At 36.2% G+C, this 21,672-nt stretch overlaps 1 long non-coding RNA gene across 1 annotated transcript; it reads right to left on the reverse strand.

Moving 5' to 3' along the window:
* Positions 1 to 11,253: 11,253 nt before the first annotated feature.
* Positions 11,254 to 14,953, reverse strand: LOC115300253. The gene is made up of 3 exons (XR_003912582.1): positions 14,826 to 14,953; positions 14,510 to 14,636; positions 11,254 to 11,424 (listed from the first exon to the last, which is right to left on the reverse strand). It is a non-coding gene; the product is annotated as an uncharacterized LOC115300253 (long non-coding RNA).
* Between the last annotated feature and the right edge of the window lie 6,719 nt (positions 14,954 to 21,672).

Here is a 21,672-nt window from a genome sequence, read left to right on the forward strand (position 1 = left end):
TTTCTTTGCTGGGCTCATTTACCCATACATTGAACAACTCACACTTTGAAATGCACATTTCAGATGAGTTCCCATACCCCTGAGAGTGTCACTCATCACTGCCCTCCTTCCAATAGACTCTCCTAGAAACTGTCCAGACCAGTAGTCACTTCTGATACCAAGCACTTTGTGCTGAACTGGGATGTTTGGGACTAGACAGTTCTAGCTGTGGTTCTTACTCCATATCTTTTTTACCTCCTAAAGGCAGAAAACCTTTCTGGTTTTCTGATATGTTTTATTGCCTGTTTGTTATTATTTCTCCCCAACCTTATATTTGCCAGTATGCAATCTATTTGCCTTTGTAATGGCTATTTTTCATCTTTTGGCAAATTCTAATTGAACTGTACAACTTGAAAATAATCTTAGTCTGAAAAGCATCAATTATTTCATATGTTTTGAGTCTTACTACATAGACAGTATTTGTTAAAGTTACATATAACTGTGCATCCCCAAATTTGAAGGTGCAATTTTTTATATTTGACTTTTGAGACGTCAAGTTTGTTTAATTTTGTAAAACTGTTTTTATTATTTGCCTTTTGGTTTATATGATGAATCACTTAAAAAGTATTACTATCTCCCCTTATGAAAGGGAATTTGTGTGTGTGTGTGTGTGTGTGTGTGTGTGTGTGTGTGTGTGTTACCCTTCTATTGTTACTTTATTTTGGAACATAAATATTAATAATACAAATGATTATCACATAAGGTTTTATATCTCTAGTAATGTTCACTTTCCTTTCATGTCTATTTTTTCCTATAAAGCTATTTATGCTCTTCTTTGGTTCTTTTTCTTTTTCTTCCCCATTATATCTTCTTTTTTGTCTTGGTAAATGCCTAGTAAAATATATATTGGTCATTATTTTTCTTTTTTTATCCACCTGTGATGATTTCTAAACATGACTTTACACCATTTTTATATAGTGTGACTCCTGCTATAATGTCTACCTGGTTGGTTTATTTAAATTTTGGAAAATGTCCTCTCTCTCTGTCTCTCTCTTTCCCTCCCTGCCTTACTTCCTTTTCATCTTCTTTCCTCCTCCTCCTCCCCCTCCTTACTCTCCCTCTCTTCCTCTTTCCTCTTTTTGTTCTTCTCCCTCTCCTCCTGCTGCTGCTACTGCTGGTTATTCTTTCTCCTCCTCCTCCTGCTCTTTCTTCTTCCTCTTCTTTCTTCTTCTTCTTCTTCTTCTTCTTCTTCTTCTTCTTCTTCTTCTGCTGCTGCTGCTGCTGCTGCTGCTGCTGCTGCTGCTGCTGCTGTTGCTTCTGCTGCTGTTGCTGCTGCTGCTTCTTCTCTCTTTTAGAGGCTACCATTAATATGTGAATAGGGTTTATTCAACTACAATGCAGTTGAAAGTTAATAATTATTTTTTCTTCCACCTGAATAACATTATGAATCTTAAAATCAATTAAATGAGATCACTGTGGTGCTATCTAATGCTATTGGTTTCCAGTATCTTAATTCCATATTATAGTTCCCCCCCAAATTTAGTCATTATTAATAATGCATTTTGTCTGTGTTCAATCTTTTTTCCAGGAAAGTACTCTTTAGAAGTTATTTCAGTGAAATATTGGTGATGAATTTTTTAAGGTTTATTTGTCTAAGAATGTCTAGTTTATTTAATATGTTTTTCTTGAATGATACTTAAGATCAAATTCTAGTTTGGCAGATTTGCTCAGGATTTTGAAGAACTTGACTCAACTATAGATTCAATTTTTTCTATTTTAAAGTTTTCTACTCTTTATAGTTGTGATTGTTTGTAATCTTAACTCCTTTAATTTAATTTAATTTAATTGTTTTTATTTGGGGTGTTTACCAGTTTCATTTCAGTCTGTTTCAGTGTTATTTGCTTCTTTATGATGCTTGGAATGTATGAAGCTTCCTAAATCTGGTGATATAGTCATTTTTTGACCCGGCCCGCAGGTTAGTCAATACAGGTCCTGAGGGAGGGAGTGAGAATTGGAGGGCAGGGGGCACAGATAATGTAGGCAAGACAAAGTCTCTGATCAAGCCTCGTTTATTGAGAGAACACACACATCTTATAAAGGGTAGAAGGCAAGGAAACAAGGCAGCTGAGTAGGTCAGTTGCTAGGAAACAGCGTCAAGTGATTTTTAGGAAAAGGCTAGGGTAAAGGAGGAACCAAACTGAAGTTTTAGCACAGCGCCTGAGGGGCTGACACTGCGCTGCCTGCAGGTGGTTGATCTTTGTTCTTCTGGCAGCTTTCCACAGGTCCCTCTTTTTTATCTTTTCAAAAAAGAGCTACTTCCAGAATGTGATAGTATAGGCAAGGAAAGGACTGTGCCTTAGGTTGGAGGCCTGCCAATCCTTCTTACCCAGCATGGGCACAACCAGAAGCCTGTGTCTAAGTAGCCTGTCTTAGGTTGATAGAATGGTAAGGCCTTTCTTACCTGTCATTGGCTAACCAGCCCGCACCTCTTGCCATCATATAGCTCTTCATCGGCCTCCTGATTGGCCATATTGAGCTTGTGATAATGGATGTGGGAAGGCTGCATCTTGATAGCATCTATTTGCTGCCTTAGAAATGCCATGACCTTATTGAATAAAACAGGGCCCAAGGACACCAAGATCAATAAACCCACAATAGGTCCTAAAAGTGGGAGGATGTAGGGTAGAAGTCCATGAAATCCACTGAGGAAAGGACTGTTGATGAGTTCCTTCCTCCTCTTCTTCAGGTCCTGAAGCTTCTTAATCTTATTTCTGATGATGCCAGACTTGTTCACATAGAAGCATCATCGTTTCTGATACTGGAATCCAACCATCCAGAGGAGGTGTCACTATTTCCCAAACATGGTCCCTAAAAGAAAGGACAAAGATATCTCTCAAGGAGATTTTTTTCTCCCTGGAAGGCTGAGTGTTATGATCAATTTGCTTTACTAGTCTCTCCGGCAACCATCGGGCTGCATCTGCTTGTTGTGAGTAGATGCACACTGTTCCTCGTCCCCAGATCAAGACTGGGTCCGGACCATACCACTTATTATCCAATGGGTCCCTCCAAACACAGTAGAAAAAGTTCTTTGCTTCTCATTGTGCCAGAGATGCTCAGCAGCTGAGCGTCCTTCCTTATCCAAAGTTAAAAAATTAAAAATGAAGAGTGAATGATGTAAAAGATTTCTGGGAGATCCCTTGATGGGGTACCATTCCCCCTTTTTTTATCTTTTCCAGGGTATTTTTTAAGGATAGATGTGCCCGTTCTACTATACCTTGTCCTTGTGGGTTATAAGGGATCCTGGTGATGTGTTTAATGTGTAACTGTTGACAGAATTTAGAGAACACAGTCCCAGTATATCCGGGTCCATTGTCAGTTTTTATTTGTTTTGGGATCCCTAACACTGATATAGCAGAAAGCATGTGTGCTATGATGTGCTTTCCTGCTTCCCCAGTTTGTAAGGTAGCAGATAGGAAGCCGCTATAGGTATCAACATTCACATGGACATACTTTAGATTTCCAAACTCTAAAATGTGTGTGACGTCCATTTGCCACATGGCATTGGGCACTAGTCCTCGAGGATTTACTCCCAAATGAGGAACAAGTAAATGCACAACACAAGAAGGGCACTGTTTTACTATCTGTCATGCTGTTCACGGGAAATCTTGAACATAATTCTTAAGGTGCGGGCACTGAGTTGATGGGTAGCGTGAGCTCTTGAGGCTGCTTCTATTCCTGAACCCTGGGCAAGTATGATATTTTAGATTCCTCTTGTGGCTGAATCAGCCTTTTGATTGCCCAAAGACAGAGGACCCGGAAGGCCAGTGTGGGCCCTTAAATGACCAATGAAGAAAGGATTTTTTCTTTTATGAATTAAAGACTGAAGTTTGTAAAGAGACAAGGGGCCCCGGAGCTCTGATTAATCTGGGCTGCAGTCTCTAGGAAGGGTACAGAGTTAGCTATATAAGCATTGTCTGTGTATAAATTAAAAGGTTTATCATGAAAAGTGGAGAAGACCGCAATAACTGCATGTAGCTCCACAATTTGAGCAGAAGTGGACGGGATGGAAAAACTTATGACTTGATCTTTAAAGGTATAGGCTGGAGTGCCAGTAGAGGAGCCGTCAGTAAAGACTACTAAGGCCTGTGATAGTGGCTGTCAAGAAGTTTTTGTTGGGAATATAAATTTATGAGTGTTAAATAAATGTAGGAGTTTGTTAGGTGGGTAATGATGGTCTAACCTGCCTAAAAAGGAAGCACACGCAATAGGCCAGCAATCAGTAGTCTGAAAAAGCCAGTCAAGCTGTCCTTTTGAATAGGGTTGTATGATGGAATCAGGCTCTTTGCCAAAGTATTTTACACATAATAATACCCATTTGAGTCAGGAGGTCTCGCCCCCATAAATTGACAGGAAGTTCTTGAATAACAAAAGGTTGAACGTTTCCCTGATTTGTCTCTGCATCCTGCCAGCGCAATAACTTTGCACTTTTTTTCTGGGTCTTTGCTTTGGCCTGTGCCCTTAAGGTTAGTTAATGTAGGAGACAGTGGCCGCTGTGAAGGCCAGGCTTCTTTCTTAATAATGATGACATTAGCTCCAGTGTCTACTAACCCTTGGAATTCTTTCCCATTAAGCCAGAGTGTAAGCATGGGCTTTTGGGCATTAACAGGTTGTACCCAAAAAGCATCGGACTGCTTGCTGGATCTACAGTACTTAAAAGATAAATGCTCTAGATTACAAACAAATACTTTATGACATTTCTGTATATCATAGATATCTTAAGAGAAAGTCTCTTAATCTGGATAAGCAAACATTAAAGGACCAACAATGTTTTTAACAACAAGAGTCACAAAACTATAATTTTTATCAGTTCACTTAACCCTATGTTCCTAATTCTTGTTTAGCTTGAATGCAGCTTCTAGCTCTGGAAATTTCTACACATTTTAATATTAATCTAAAAGATGTCAAATACTGCATTCATCCCAAAAGTCCCTTTTACAACTTCCCTTGAAGAAGAAACACGTTCTGTGACAAAATCTAGAAATTTAGTGACACTTATATTTTGATTACTAAAGGTGTTAAGTAATGATCTTATACCAAAACATTAAGACTTTAGGAACTGCACATATATTTGAGCAGTTGCAGCATTTACCCATGCAATAGAACCTAAGGTTTACCATTGTATAACAGTGCTTTTTTAAGAAACTTGGCATCTTAAATGAAAGAGCCTAATTGGTCAAAAGACTCTTCTATCATTTGAATACTGGGAAATTTATAAAAACCTTAGGAAGTTATAAAGCACATCCTAAATGGAATTACAAATTGTTACAAATCTGAAAACTCTTATTTACTAAACCAAAGTGGCAATAACAGATCTTACTTGCCCTTGGGATCCTTCAGCAAAACCTAACCTTTTTAACCTCAGAGAAGTTTTAACTAAGCAATCAAAGACCTGATAAAGATACCACCTAAAGCTTTTGTCTTCTTAACAAAAGAGAAACCCTTCATTTACATAGTCTTGATAAGAGCAGACCAACGGTCCGGAAAAACTTGTCTTTTGAAAGAGAGAAAAGCAGAATTTCAACCTTATACCAATATACCTTTAATATTCCAGTCATCTCAACCTCACACATAAAATTCTTTTTAATGATTTCCTTTCTCTTAAACTTTGTCCCATAGCCATTTCCTTCCAAACAACCAATCTCATTTAGGACAAAATTACTTTCTTTTACCCTTAACAAAAATGCACTTTTATTTCTTATATTTTCCTTACATATCCCCAATTCCCTGCATACAGGGTTGCTTTCCTTTTTATATTTTTCCCCATCAGTCTGGAGTACACTTAGAATTTTAACTCTTAGAAAACTTAGTTTCCTATTGAGGACTTAGTAACTAACTGAAAGATGTTTATACCAGAACTCTTCTTAGATGGAAATTTTGTGAACCAATTAAGTACAAAGCAGCTTTTTAACAGTTTTAAATATCCCCAGGTGTTTTGCCACAAGTCAAAAGCCCAAGCATCTACAGGCCTCATCCTATATCAATATATCAATCACTAGTTGTGGCTTTTAGTTTTTATCTTGTCAGACAGCCAATGAATTCAATCTCAATTTATTATCAAGTAAAACCTTAACATTTTAAGTTACTAAGAACCTTTAAAACTATTTTAACGATGACTCATGAAAACTATAAAACAGACCAAATTAACCATCCTTTTAACATACACTTGTTAAAAATTGGAGTAGAGATCATAGGAACCTATTTGACTTCTGGCAGATTTAGATAGAACATAAATTTTTGTTTTTATCTCAAACCAACAAACTTAAACTTAAACACTGAATAAGTTTTGTTTGAACCCAGGTAAGACACTTTGTTCCCTATTGTTGATTTCAACCTCGAAATTTGGTGCAAAAAACGGATTTTTGTGGTCTTTTGTTTCTTATCACCTAAGGCAGAGGGAGAAGCTAGTTTTATGCAAATTGGCCTCTCCCCACCAGCGGATTGCAACCTGATGGCCTGCTGGTTGCCCTGGGCAATGGGGTGGTACAGAAGAATGGGGGAAGAGAGACCTAGAGGAGAGGCTCCCCAGGGGGCAAAGAAGGAGAATTCCCAGTTTAAAATTTTGTCAGCTCTGACAGAGGAGCAGGTTTGAGGTTTTTTGTTTTATTTTGTTTTGTTTAACCGGTAGAATTAGGCAATCCATGTCAGTCCAGAGAAGAGAAAGAATTCTCCCCGGAACAAAATTAGTCCGGCAGCTGCTGGGAAACATTCCTTCAGGTCTCTGTCCCAAGGTAGACAAACAATATTTAGTTCTAATTATAGCCATCAACCTGGGAAATGAATGAGGGAGAAGGCCTCACTTCCACAAGGCAAAGGAACACAGATTTACTAAAGGGCCGACCGACGTCTCGGTGCGGGGTGGGAAGTAATGTTGTGTCCAGCCTTCCACTCAATACCCCATAGGAAAAGCACATGTGCATTTAAAATTTAGATAATAAACTAGCTTATCTCCGGAGGTTCAGGCAGGTGACTCTTACAGATTACTGGCACCATTTTCAGGGTGGAAGAAAATCTATATAGAGTCCTCTTTCTTTAGACTCTATATAGCTCAAAGCTTTTCAAGTTCTGACCTATCCATCATTCTAACTCTGCCTATCTCTACGGGGGGGGGGGGGGGGGGAATAGCAGCAACCTGAAACAAGTAGAACAGACTCTCTATTGCCCACCCCTTATTCCTTATCCCTTAAGACCGAGACATTAGAAAAACACTTAACTGGGCAATCTCTTTACTTACTCACTTCCCATATTTTCTTTCTACATTTAGAAAAACACTTAAGGACAGACTTTATGGAGGAACTGAAAAAATTCTAATAATTGCTTTTTTTAACCTTTATTCCCCACGCCCTGAGGGTCTCTGTCAGACCATTTATTCCCTGCCCCAGGAATTCCAATCACTCACCTGAGCACTGGGACCACGCGGCAGGTTCCCGCATGGCCATCTCCCTATGAATTCTGAGCCCTGGACGACGCAGCAAGTTCCCGTGTGGCTGTCTCCCTATGAATTCGTTTTAAACTTCGGTAGCTACCTTTTTCTCCTTTCTCTTCTTTTTATCTTCCATCTGTTTCTTCACTGGATCCCTCGTACTCAGGCTGCCCCATGTTTGGCGCCACTTGACCCGTCCAGCAGGTCGGTCAACGCAGGTCCTGAGGGAGGGACTGAGAATTGGGGGCCAGGGGGCACAGATAAGGGAGGCAAGACAAAGTCTCTTATCAAGCCTTGTTTATTGAGAGAACACACACATCTTATAAAGGGTAGAAGGCGGGAAACAAGGCAGCTGAGTAGGTCAGTTGCTAGGAAACAGCGTCAAGTGATTTTTAGGAAAAGGCTAGGGTAAAGGAGGAACCAAACTGAAGTTTTAGCACAGCGCCTGAGGGGCCGACACTGCCCTGCCTGCAGGTGGTTGATCTTTGTTCTTCTGGCAGCTTCCCACAATTTTTCTCTTGAATATTTCTTCCTTATTTTTGGTCTTTATTTTGAAATTTTTATTTCTTCCGTTTTATATTACTTTTATTTTAAGTTCTTATATTTTTCCAATCCCTTATTTTTCTGCAGTCTGTTCCAAATAAGTTTACAGATCTATTTTCAAATGTATTAATTAATGTATCAGTTATATCTAAGCAGATGCTTATCCTCTTCTTTAATTTTTTCTTACCGTTTAAGAAAATGTGTACTAAATCTTTTCGATAGTTCATAAAATATGTATATTCATAGCTGATACCTCTCTTCTAAGGAATCCACTTCCCTTTAAGCTCACTTCAGTAGGGATTTTTACTCGTTCTTTTGTAGCATGACATAGAGTCAAGAGGAGAATTTTCATTTATTTGTTCTTTTAACCTGCTTTCCAGCCTCTAATTATACAAGCTCCTATCAAAGCTCCCTCCTCCAACCCATCTGACCATGTCACTATAGTAATAGTATTAGTTGTAATAGTAAAACTAGGTAAGGATACACTTAATACTAAGTAATAATTACTATTATCATTCTTATTTCGCAAATGAAGAATCTGAGGTATAGAGTTCAAGTAAATATCAAGAGAGTTACAGTGAGTCAAGATTTGAATCTAGGAAATCTATATTCAAAGTCTATATTCATAATAATTGTTTCATGGGTCTTACTTCCCCATATTCTATGTTTTGTTTTTTTTTTTTTTTTACATTTCCAAGATTAATGTGATATTTAACTCTCTGGTTTATCAGCTTCTTCTTATAAATAACTCTTCCATAAAAACAAAATTTCAAAATATTTGAGACACGCCAAAACTACTAGGAAAGTATCCATTGATTTTTTTTCCAGTATCAATAATTTTTACTTCCATTTTACTTAGCTACTTATATCAAAATTTCCACTGTGGACATTATTATTATTATTATTAATTTTAATTTAATTTTTTTGCAGTTCCTCCTCTGGAACCATAAACTCTAAGCATGTTCTGTAATTGTATCAGCTCTTTTAGTACCTTATTCACTAAAACCTGTCATGTAAGAGTGATCTCTACATGAAGAGTTATCATAACCCATCTGTACCTCAGTTTTCTCATCTGTAAAATAATTCTCTTCTCCCAAATATTTATGACCCAATAAGATAGCATACATAAAGCTGTGTCATAAATCCTAGAGAATGGCTCTGATTAAAAACCTCAAATATACCCTTTATTAAATGGTCACTTCTCTTGTAGTCCTTCAGCTGTGTCTTAATTTTTTCTTCACTCATTGACCACTTCTGTTCTTTTGTATAGAACTTGCTATACCCTGTCATTATCTACTTATATAACTCACTTGCTTCCTGTCTGATATTGTCAGCAGAAAACCATCAGCATTACGTAAAAAGTGATCGTTAACAGTCATACCAAATGGGTAATGAACAATCTTCCCTCCTGAAGATAATGGCAAATACCTGTGGTGTTTGTTCCATGCTGTGCATCTGGTTGTTAGGAGCACACTATTATTAATTTTTTAGTGTTTATTTTTGAGAGAGAGAGAGAGAGAGAGAGAGAAAGAGAGAGAGAGAGAGAGAAAGAGAGAGAGAGAGAGGCTGGGCAGAGAGGGAGAGAGAGGGAGACACAGAATCTGAAGCTGGCTTCGGGCTCTGAGCTGTCATCAGCACAGAGACTGACACAGGGCTTAAACCCACAAACTACTAGATCATGACCTGAGCCCAAGTCTGACGCTCAACCAACTAAGCCATCCAGGTGCCCCAAGAGCACATTATTGACATTAACGTGTCTATGTGTATTTGGAAAAAAATGCTAAAATTATAAAGCAATTCTAGATTAGTAGAAAAAATGATCTTGTATCTATTTTTTTGTATGTTAATCGTGACGGATGATCATGTTTTTTTCATAACAAACATTTAATAATTTGAAGAGTATGGAATATTGGCTAGGCAAGAAAGTTTTTCTTTACTTATAATAAGGTCAAATGTTTATAGAAAATATGTCTTAATATTTAAACATAGTTTAAAATCTATATATTTGTAATCTAGAAGTACTTATGTAACTTAATTTCTGCAGTTAATTAAATACAATTAAGAAAAATTATAGGAGCACCTGGGTGGCTCAGTCAGTTAAGTGTCCGACTTTGGCTCAGGTCATGATCTCACATTTGTGAGTTCAAGCCCCACATTGGGTTCTGTGCTGACAGCTAGCCCAGAGGCTGGAGCCTGCTTCTGATTCTGTGCCTCCCTCTCTCTGCCCCTCCCCGCTCATGCCCTGTCTCTCTGTCTCAAAAATAAATAAAACATTTAAAAAAAAAGAAAAGAAAAATGACAAAAATTTACTCTTTACGTGGTTTTATGTGGCATACCACAGATCTATTTAAAATCTTTGACATAGAGAAGTGCCTGGGTGAAGTTAAGCATCCAATTTCAGCACATCTCAAGATCTCACCACTAGCGAGTTCGAGCCTCACATCTGGCTCTAAGCTGACAGTGCAGAACCTACTTAAGATTCCTCTATCTCCCCATGTAACTCCCTGTCTCTCTGCCTCTTCCCCACTCATGCTTTCTCTCTCTCTAAAAATAAATAAATAAACCTATAAAAAACCTTTGAATTTTGATAATATGGATTCGATTCGATGCCTATTAATTTACACGCAGTAGGAAAAATGGGGACATTTTGATAAATACAGTGAATGCCAGGAGAATTGAATGCCTGATCATTGATTTATTCATTTATCATACACTTTTATTTTCATTTTATAATGGATATTATCCATGTCTCAGCAGAAAAAGAATGTGAAGTAATGAGCTGTTGGAGAGTTTGAACAAAATGGGGAAACTATTTTTACTCATTAGCAGCGTAAGCTTTTACTCCACAGGTGCTCAGTTTAACAGCATTGAATGTGTCAAGTTATAATAGGATTTCAGCCGCTCAAGTCAAATATTTCTACGGGTACCTGGGAGGCACAGTCGGTTGAGCATCAGGCTTTGGCTCAGGTCAGAATCTCATGGTTCATAGGTTCAAGTCCGGCATCGGGCTCTGCACTTACAGGTAGCTCAGAGCCTGGAGCCTCCTTCAGATTCTGTGTCTCCCTCTCTCTGACCCTCCCCTGCTCGTGCTGTCTCTCTATGTCTCTCAAAAATAAATAAAAAACATTTAAAGAAATTTTTTAATTACTCTGTAGGTGCTAGTAACATCAGCATTTTATCTATCCATTTGTTGGTTTGTTTGTTTGTTTATACATACATACATGTGTACATGCATACATACCTGCAGGGAGATTTTGTCTTTTACTTTCTAAGCGGTTTTACTTTGTGATGTGAGATAAAAAAGACTGTCTGGGTTGCACATTTTACTCCTCCCTGAGGAAGGAGCTAGACTGATTAAATTCTTGTCTACTGTATTTCCAGGAGCATCACTTCATTTTCTTTTCTTACAGATGTTCACGTACCTTAAATAAAACAAAACAAAAACAAAACAAAACAAAAACCTGACAATTGATTTTATTTTTATAAAGTGTAGTTTTTAAATCATTTATATTCTACAGTTTAATTTCTGGTTTATTTTTGTTGTAACTTAAAATTGATCAGCTAATGATATCTCATTACTGCTGATGTTGGTAACAACAATGAAGGTAGGATCTCAATATTTTTTCCTTTTCTACGTTAATTAATACATTAAATGAAAATTCCAGAGAAGTGTATATCTTGTTGCAAAGCAGGAAAATGCATTCAAAAGAGAGATATATAAACCTGTTATAATTGAGTTCATATATATCTGTGTCTTCTATTTCCATCAAGGTTAGAACAATTTTAAGCTTAAATAGATTTTCTCATATTCTAATAAAGTGGTAGTTTAATTATGCCTGTGGTCAGACAGACACCCATATCAATAATTAGATATTGCTGTTTTTGTTTTACATTTTGTGATGTATCTAGTTCATTTGAAGTTGAATGTGAATGGTTGGCACATAAAACATTATTTTTGGATTGTTATATGAACCTACATAGTGGCCTAGGAATGTCGGTATTTATCATAGCACACAAACTGATCTGTAATTTCTATAAGTATAGTGATAAAATGCAATGTGTAATGCAACATGTTTAAATCATCAGTCTCAACTTCTGTACTTGTGAACCCTCGCCCTCACAGGAAAACACTGCTATCTACATTCCTAGCTGTTTCCTGGGGTTCTTTATACAGTATCATAGCTATATTTCCTTTGGAAACTCATGAATACATGCAAAAGTTGGTTACACAGCACAGTTTATACCTAAATCTTTTAAAAAAATATTTGTAAGCAATTTGTTAAACTTAAATAGCTCTAAGAAGATTCAGAGTATTTGCTGTTGTTGTATATACTTGCCCTTTGAGAAAGATGTCAGAATTAAATGTATAAACTAAAAAGGTTTTAAATGCAGTCAACATGTTGAGAGCAAAAATTATTAATTAATTAATTAATTAATTATTTATTTATTTATTTATTTGTGGCACAAGTGTATGAGTGGGGTAGGATCAGAGAGAAAGGGAGAGAGAATTCCAAGCAGCTCTGTGCTGACACAGTGCATAGCCAGATGTGGAGCTTGAACTTTTGAACTGTGAGATCATGACCTGAGCTGAAATCAGGAGTCAGATGCTTAACCAACTGAGCCACCCATGCACCCCCTGAAAGCAAATAATTTATAATAAAATGAAGAAATTACTTGATGAAAAATTTGCATATAATTTATTTATATATCTACACCCACACACACATATGACACACTGGACTACAATGTTTTGAGAGGATGAATTGTTATTGAGATTTAGTATCAACTCCTTAAGGGTCCTACATATAGTTGCAAGAAAATGAAGGTATTTATTGCATATTATGGGCCTTGCTTTTCTTCACTGTTTTCTTTCCTTGACTTTTAAGATCTGGTTTATTTTTGAATTTGAGTCAGGAGGGGCCCCTGGGTGGCTCAGTCAGTTAAGCAGCCAACTTTGGCTCAGGTCATGATCTTGCAGTTTGTGGGTTTGGTTTTTTTTTATGTTTATTTTTGAGACCGTGACAGAGTATGAGCAGGGGAGGGGTGGAGGAAGAGAGAGACACAGAATCTGAAAAAGGCACTGAGCTATCAGCACAGAGCCCAATGCGGAGCTTGAACCCACAAACTGTGAGATCATGACCTGACCCGAAGTCAGACACTAGACTGACTGAGCCACCTGGGTGCCCCTGGTGGGTTTAAGCCGATTGTCCGGCTCTGTTCTGACAGCTCAGAGCCTGGAGCCTGCTTCAGATTCTGTGCCTCCTTCTCTCTCTGCTCTTCCCCTGCTCATGCTCTCTCTCTCTCTCTCTCTCTCTCTCTCTCTTTCTCTCTCTCAAAAATAAACATTAAAAAAAATTGAATTTGAGACGGGATACTGAAGCAGATTACATTCATATTCATGACTTCATTTGCCACCTAAACCTGAATGAAAAATTTCTATCTCCTTTCTAGATTTCTCTTTTGAGTTCAATACTTACATGGTCAATGGATTCTTCCAATTTATCTCTAGAATATCTCAACAGTACTTCACATTCACCATAGAGAAAACTTTTCCCACAAATAAGAGACACTAAGAAAGTGTTTCTCATCTCAGTGAAAGAATCCTTAATCACCTGTTACTCATTTCAGAAGCCTTATAATCTTGATAATGGTCTGCTTATAGAACAAGTCATCTATTATCAAGTTCACTTAATTTAATTTACCAGATATCTCTTAAGTAATTAATTTCTTACCCCTTTCGGTACTAGTTCAATGTTTCATCAAAGCAGGTCTCCTCCTAAATGGTAATACTTTTCAATTAGTTTTCTCACGTTTACATGTCTCATCCAGTATGGTCCCTGCACTCATACCAAAGAGACTGCATCAAAAATGCAGATCTGAGCATGTCAGTATTCTTTTTCTGACTCCAAATCTTTATCAAAGCTTATAGAATAAAATTCAAACTTTAATATGGTTTCAAAATTCTGTTTCATCGAGCCAATTCGAGTTTACTTTCCATGTGAGCTTTTTGTTTTAGTTACAACAGACTCTTAGCAGTTTCTCAAAATTGTTGTGACCAATGCCACTTCAAGTCTTTGAAAAACTGCTATGGTTTCCACATAGATGGCCCTTTTGCCCTTTGCTCTTGATTAATTCCCACTGACTTTTATTTATTTATTTTTAATTTTTTTAAATGTTTTATTTATTTTTGATACAGAGAGAGACAGAGCATGAGAGGGGGAGGGGCAGAGAGAGAAGGAAACACAGGACCGGAAGCAGCTCCAGGCTCTGAGCTAGCTGTCAGCACAGAGCCCGATGCGGGGCTCGAACCCACGAACGTGAGATCTGACCTGAGCTGAAGTCGGAGGCTTAACCGACTGAGCCACCCAGGTGCCCCCCCCCACTTGACCTTTAGTTGACAGCTCAGTGTTAGTTTCTCAAAAGATACTTCATTAAGCTTAAGACCAAACCCTCTCTTCTGGTTGTATGGCCATAGAGTTCCCTGTGCTTTTCTTTTGTAGCACTTACCTTACTTCACAAGTTACAATTTGGTATTATGTAAATACTCTCTGTTTACTACAGTGGATCTAGTTTTATATGGTCTGGAGTCATATCTGGTTTTTCCATCCTTGAACTTTTGGCCACAAATGATTGCCTGAAATAAACAAATATATGTTGACTGATAAATATTTTGCCTGAATAATAATCTTAAACCTTTACTGATTTGGCACCTGTTCACAGCTACCAACATACCATGATATCCAGACATTAATGTCTATGGTTCTGAAATTGGGTGTGTGGATCCCCAAACAACCCACAGAAGTATCATTATTAGATTACTCACCTGTGTTTGTACCCAGGTCAGAATATAATCAAATGTTTCTCTCTTTTCTTTCACATTGCCCTCTCCTGAAATCACTGCTTTATCCTTTTATGTCAGCATAGAACCGCATGTCCTGTAAACGTTATTCTGCACCTGATCCGTTTCTTCCATTTAATTTTCAAAATGGAAATACTTTGTTTAAAAAGAAGAAAAAAAGAAGCCTAAAAGTTCAAAAGGAATAAAAAAACAGGTTACAAATTGTGCATGTTATTACTTGATTAATATTCTTGTGGGATATTCTCCTAAATAATCATATCCCAAACCAATTTTCTACATGAACTACACAGTGAAGGTCATAAGAAATGTCCTTAAAGTTCTATTCCTATCTCACAGTAGTAAAAAAAAAAAAAAAGGGCAGTGCATTGTGATGCAGATTTGCTGCAATGTTCAGCCTAGTTCTCTAGCAGGCAGTTTCCCATGAATATCATTATCCTGCCCATAAAAAGAGGCACACCTAGTAATGGGTAAAACACACCCCGCTGTAAGATGAAAGCCCTTAGAGCTAGCAAACCCAATCACCTGACATTTGAATGTTTGGGAATTACCAACAGGTGCAGGGAAGCAAGACAATAAGGATATTAGGTGACAGTTTAAGGAATTAGGAAGAGAGTTTTGTATTAACCACTGAGAGACGTTGAACTGAGCTCGGTATTTGGCAAAGGTTATAATTTGAGAGCTACAATAAAACATGAGAGACTATGGAAATGAGTATACTATTTAGAAGCAGTATCAAGAACAAGTCTTAAAGGTCTTTCTCTAAATGTGACATACAATAAATGAAGCAGTTTCCTATTATTATGTTCTTTCAGAATAATGTCTTGAACGAAAATGTAGATTCTTTAGACCATTCAATATATATTGTATTATGGCAATATTTTAATATTATGTTGGAATTCTCAAAATAAAGGTAGATGAACATTTTACTTATAACTCAATTATCTTCAGTGAAGTTCATTTATATAATCTAATGTGAACTATATACAGTTGACCCTTGAACAACACAGGGGTTAGAGACACCAACTCCCTCTGCAGTTGAAAATACACATATAATTTTTGACTCCTCCAATACTTCACTGTTAATAGCCTATTGTTGACTGGAAGCCTTGCTAATAACATAAATAGTCAATTAGCACATGTCCTGTATGTTAGGTGTAGTATACTATTCTTATATTAAAAGAAGCTCGAATAAAGAAAATATTAAGAACACCATTAGAAAGAGAAAATACATTTGCAATACTGTATAGTATCAAGAAAACCACATTTAAGTGGACTCACATAATTCCAACTTGTGTTGTACAAGAGTCAACTGCATTAAATTATAGAGACTATTAATAAATAACTTTTGTCATTGTAAGAAAAATAAAATTTAGACCAAAATTTTGGGAAATTTGAATGAATAATAAATATTTGAGAGTCAGCTTACATTAAGTTTACACATGATTTTAATAGGGATTTGTCAAGATAGACATTCTATATCTAGTATTTTTGTGAACATTTCATAGGTCATTAATATTAAACAAGGCTACTAATTTAGAAGTAAATATTCCTTATTGGTATTTAAAAACATCAGTGATGATTACTTACTTTAAACTTACACTTTATTGCTGTTGAAAGTGATCAGGTATTTTTCTCACATTTACAATGTCCCAATCACTTTGGATAAACAAAAGAACAATTACAAACTCTGGACAAAACATAAAATAAAACCACCTGAGAGTTGTGCTGAGTGAATGATTACAGGGAAAATTTGGAAAGGAGTTCAGCCTCAAAGGAACCGACTACATGATTATGTTTCCTGTTTTAGGGCATGGGTACCTAAAATATCATCAGAAAGAACACCTGTATTGTTAGAATGAATACCCCTCTCCTTCCCCCCAAAAAGAGGAGTCCCTGGAGAGTGACCAGGACACCCTGGGAAGGTAAGAAACTGAATTCTGTGTACGAGTTTGATAAGAGTAGATGCATATGAAGAGAAAATCAAAAGTAGTCTGATTTGAGATCTAAGCTCCTTATACACCAAAGAAAAGGTATGGTGGAGTTTTGGTCCAACTTAGATTTTGCCGACAGAAATATCAACTCTTTTCAGAACAAAGTAAAATTACAAATACCCACAATACAATGTTCACAGTGTTCAGAATACCGTCCCAAATTGCTTGACCGATAAACAGTCAGGTAAATAGAATTGTTTTCTCAAGAAAAACAAAAGTGGCATATGCCAAACATGACTCGGGTGTTGACATTATTAGAACAAACTTTAAAATAGCTCTTAATATTTGTTACAGAGGAAAGCTAAATTTATAAAATTTCATCAAAAAATAAGAAAATAGTCTTTTAAATGGAAAGTTTACAATGGAAAAATGGTCTCAAATATTTAGAGGCAGAGTTTAATGGCAGAAAGGACATGTCAGAGGAAAGGTTCAGTAAGTTCAAAGATAGGTAAATAGTAATGGTATCATTCAATCTAAGAAAGATCATCAGTGCCCCTGGCACAGGTGAGGCATATTTCCTCCATGGGTTTTGACCATTCATTTAAATACATATGAGTAATTGAAGTGCCAAAGGAGTCAATTTGAAAGGATTGAACAAATAAAGTGTTTGTTTGAATACTTGCTGAATATCCCTAAATTTGGAGAAACAAGATTTATAGATTCAAGAAACTTAGGAAAATCCAAGCATGGTGATTACACACAGGCACATACTCCAAGTTCATCAAAGTTAAACTACTGTGAAACAACATTAAGAACATTTCTAAAATCAATCAGTCAAAAATTACACATTAAATGTGGAGGAAAATGATTTTAATTTTTTTAATTTTTAAAATTTAATTTTTATTTTTGAGAGAGAGAGAGAAAGAGAGAGAAAGAGTGTAAAATGGGAGGGGCAGAGAGAAAGGGAGACATGGAATCTGAAGCAGGCTCCAGGCTCTGAGCTGTCAGCACAGTCTGACAGGGGGCTTGAACTCATGAACCGTGAAATCATGACCTAAGCCGAAATCAGACACTTAACTGACTGAGCCAATCAGATGCACCTTTAAAAATTTTTTAAATGTTTATTTATTTTTGAGAGAAAGAAAGAGAGAGAGAGAGAGCGAGCGAGCGAGCAGGGAGAGGCAGAGAGAGAGGGAGACACAGGTTCCGAAGCAGTTTCCAGGCTCTGAGCTGTCAGCACCAAGCCTGATGCGGGGCTCAAACTCACAAATCACAAGATCATGACTGAGCCACCCAGGTGCCCCAACCTCTATGGTTAATTTCGTTTTAGTATCTGAAAGAACTTTTGTGGAGTAACAGGCCATAACTTCTTGTGAAGTAAAACCTGGCATGCTAAAATTTTCAAACTAGGCCTATATGTTTATTTCATTTTTAATAAAAAGGTCCATTTTCAAACAATCAGAGTGCATTCAGGAAACAGAAATCACTGAATGATTTTTAAAATGTAATACAAGGATTAGTTAACTATTAGCAAGAGTTTGGACTACTATTAATTAGTAAAATGATTGGCTACGTGGATGAAGAGAAATCTTAGGAAGATAGCAATAGCAGTTACAGGGCTAGGTAGGGGTAGGATCATACAGAATAACAACCTGATAATAACTATCCTTACTTCATTACTTTGAATGGCAGATAAAGACAAGAGACGAGTATACCAATTGTGAATAAACAAAACACAGTCTAATTTTATCTTACATGGGAACTTTACCTTAATTGATTAACAGCTGGTCTTAATTCTTTATTTATTGTATTGCCATAAACAGAACAGATGGACGTTTGACAGCATAGCATCTGATTTTCAAATTTATATGCAAACCCTTTCGAAGTTTTCTTATAGCTGATTTCATTCTTATAGGCAGCCTTATATTTCTAGTTTTTATATTACTTTCCTCAGAGAAAAACATATTCTGTTACCATGTTATTTACTAAAGTAGAGCAGTTGTTTGCTTTCCTATAGTTACAGAATCCTAACTGTTCTCAAAGGATCATCTCATGCAATCCCACACCCTTGTATTACATACTCGATTCCACTAAATTTTTCAAGCACAACACTAGCTCTTTATAATAGTCAAATTCCTAAACGGGCTTCCTATTTCCACTATTTTTTTAATCTTAAACCTGGCATCTTGTATTCCAATTTACGTATGGTATGAGATATTGCCCTTCATAATCATTGGGATCCATATTTGACTGGTTAAAGGAAAACATTGGTTCTAGCAGGGGATAATTAACATAGTTATACTATATATCTAACTATTGTTTTTTAATTTAAAACATAAAAAGTACATCATTTTATAATCCTTTATGAAGAGCCAATTTTCCCCTATGTATGGTCTTAATAATGCCTAACGTGCTTCACCATTTCAAAAGTATATCTGTGGAACATCATCTAAAATATTCAGTTTAGTTCTTTAAACTGGAATGAGTCTAAAGACAAAGAAAAAGTAATCTGTATTTAGAATAATTCTGTATTTCTATGATTTTTCTCTAGTATTTTATATTTTTGCCCTATTAAATTTAGTTGTGTTTTTATTAACGTGCCTTTATAAAGCAAATACAATGCCAAAAAGTTTATAAAACTTATAGAATTTCAAGTAAATTATAATAATCTTGTTTCTTACTTCTTACATGGGCGTAAGTACTATTTATTTAAACTGTATCTTACAATTATGTGTCCAAGTAGTCTACATGAATGAAAACAAAATAGAATTATGGTGAGGATATATCTCATTACATAGAACAGTTTTACCCAAATATATTGAAGGGTAACAAAGAGAATGTCAGCATTATATGTTAGTCATTAATAGTGGTAAAAATGGCAAAATTTTTTGACTGAAATTGTTTTTGAGAGTTTCTATTGACTTACTCTTCCCATTCCACTATACTATTAACTAAATTGGTCACTAACACATTAATGAATCTCTGGAGATATAGGCGATACAAAGACATGCAGCATGTTTCAGTGGGATAAGTGCCACTAAATTTTCAGAACAATTTGCTCAGCTATACATCCATGTAATCATTTACCCGACAACGTATTTAATGTCTGCTTGCATGCTGGGCTCTGGGGCTGAACACTGGGGATACACTAAAAACCAAACCATTCAAAGACTGGGTGGATTCCAGTCCAGTTTTACTTACTGAATGAATGATCTGGGAAAACAATCAGGTTCTTACATTAATCTTCAATGATTTTCTTCCTGAGATAGAAAGTAGACCTAGATCTGATGAAAACTAAATTAATTAGTATGGGAATGAGCCACTCAAAATTGGTAACATAAATAGTTGTTGACACTAACTATTTTTATTAGTACACTGAGTTTTTAAAATGATGATTATTGTTGGTAAAGAAAGAGAGAGAAATGGTAAATAAGAGATAAATAAGGTCAATTTCAAAGCATATCCAGGATTAGGAGACATTGAGCAAATATGAGGAAACAGAGCACCAAGCAGCCCTGAAGAATATATTCTTGAGGTTTCTGAAGGAGTTTGGGGGAATCAGTTTAAATTGCCTTGAAAACCATTTTGTTAGTTTGTTTTGTTTTGTATATATTTTTTAGATATTTATAATTATATTAGAGGTAAAATCATAAGTATCGAAGAGAGGAGTAATAAAAATTTCATGGTTATGTAAAGTGAAGGCCTTATTAACTTGAGCTAGGAAAATGCTACTTAAGCTAATCCAGTGTTTATCTATTAAAACGTTTACTTAGCATTCGTGGTCATAAATATGTAAAGTTTGTTACCAGAGACTGTTTTCAGCTATTCTTCCTTGAAAAACATCCCTCCACTCTTTTTGAAAACACATGATCATAGGTGATAAAGGATGGATAGTTAGGTCTACAGATAGGTAATAATTTACATTTATTTTAGGTTTTACAGTATTAAATTGAACTGTTTTTTTATTTTCACATTAATGACCCAATATAAATCCTCTGATAAAACACAAATTGATAGGGAAATACATACTACTTGCTAGAAGTACATACCTTGTGTTTTAGGCAATAATTGTTCTTGTGTAATTTACTTAATTTTCCACATTTACATATTTTAGAGTCAAAGTTTTGGAATTGTAGTTTCATTCATTGAATTTCATTCATTGAATTTAGCTAGTATTGCACCTATGGAAAATAATCCTCTTCTACCACATTCATAACATATGATGTTGGGTCAGTATGTAGAATGGGCAAGTGTAACAGAGGCAAGAATTGAATAATATTGGGTAAATTGGGATAATCATGTTTTGCAGGAATGTATTTAAGTGTAGACAATAATTAAATCTGGATAAAGAATACATTTATTAAACAAATATTTATATATAGGTGTCCATGTGTCAGGTACTTTTTTATATGCTGGAAATAAAATCCAAGAATGAAATACACACACACACACACACACGCATGCACACACACGCATGCACACACAATTTTTATCCTTAGAGATATTTTTTGTTACTTTATGAATCTGAGTTTACAAGTAATAGGAAATGAGAATATTGGGGATAGAATACTGAGCGAGTTTTAGGTGATTTAAATCAATCTTCTGGAACAAGGATTCATTCAGGAAGGAGCAGAGAGAAGTCAGACTCAAGCAAATACACAAGGTCAGTCTCCAAAGGCTAAAAGTATTGAAGTAGGAGAAAAGGGAAAAGAGTGATGTACAAACAAGGAGTCATGAACTGGTGGAAAAATACTAGATGGCTTGTGCCTCAATCTTATTCTTGGTCAGTGAATGTAAATTCAGAGTGAAACAAAAGGTAACCACTAGGCTTCTGAGATGATTGAGGTGATTGTATGGCAAGGGGGCAGAGTCTACTTGGC

This window comes from Suricata suricatta, chromosome 1, assembly GCF_006229205.1.
Source record: "Suricata suricatta isolate VVHF042 chromosome 1, meerkat_22Aug2017_6uvM2_HiC, whole genome shotgun sequence".
Lineage (NCBI taxonomy): Eukaryota > Metazoa > Chordata > Mammalia > Carnivora > Herpestidae > Suricata > Suricata suricatta.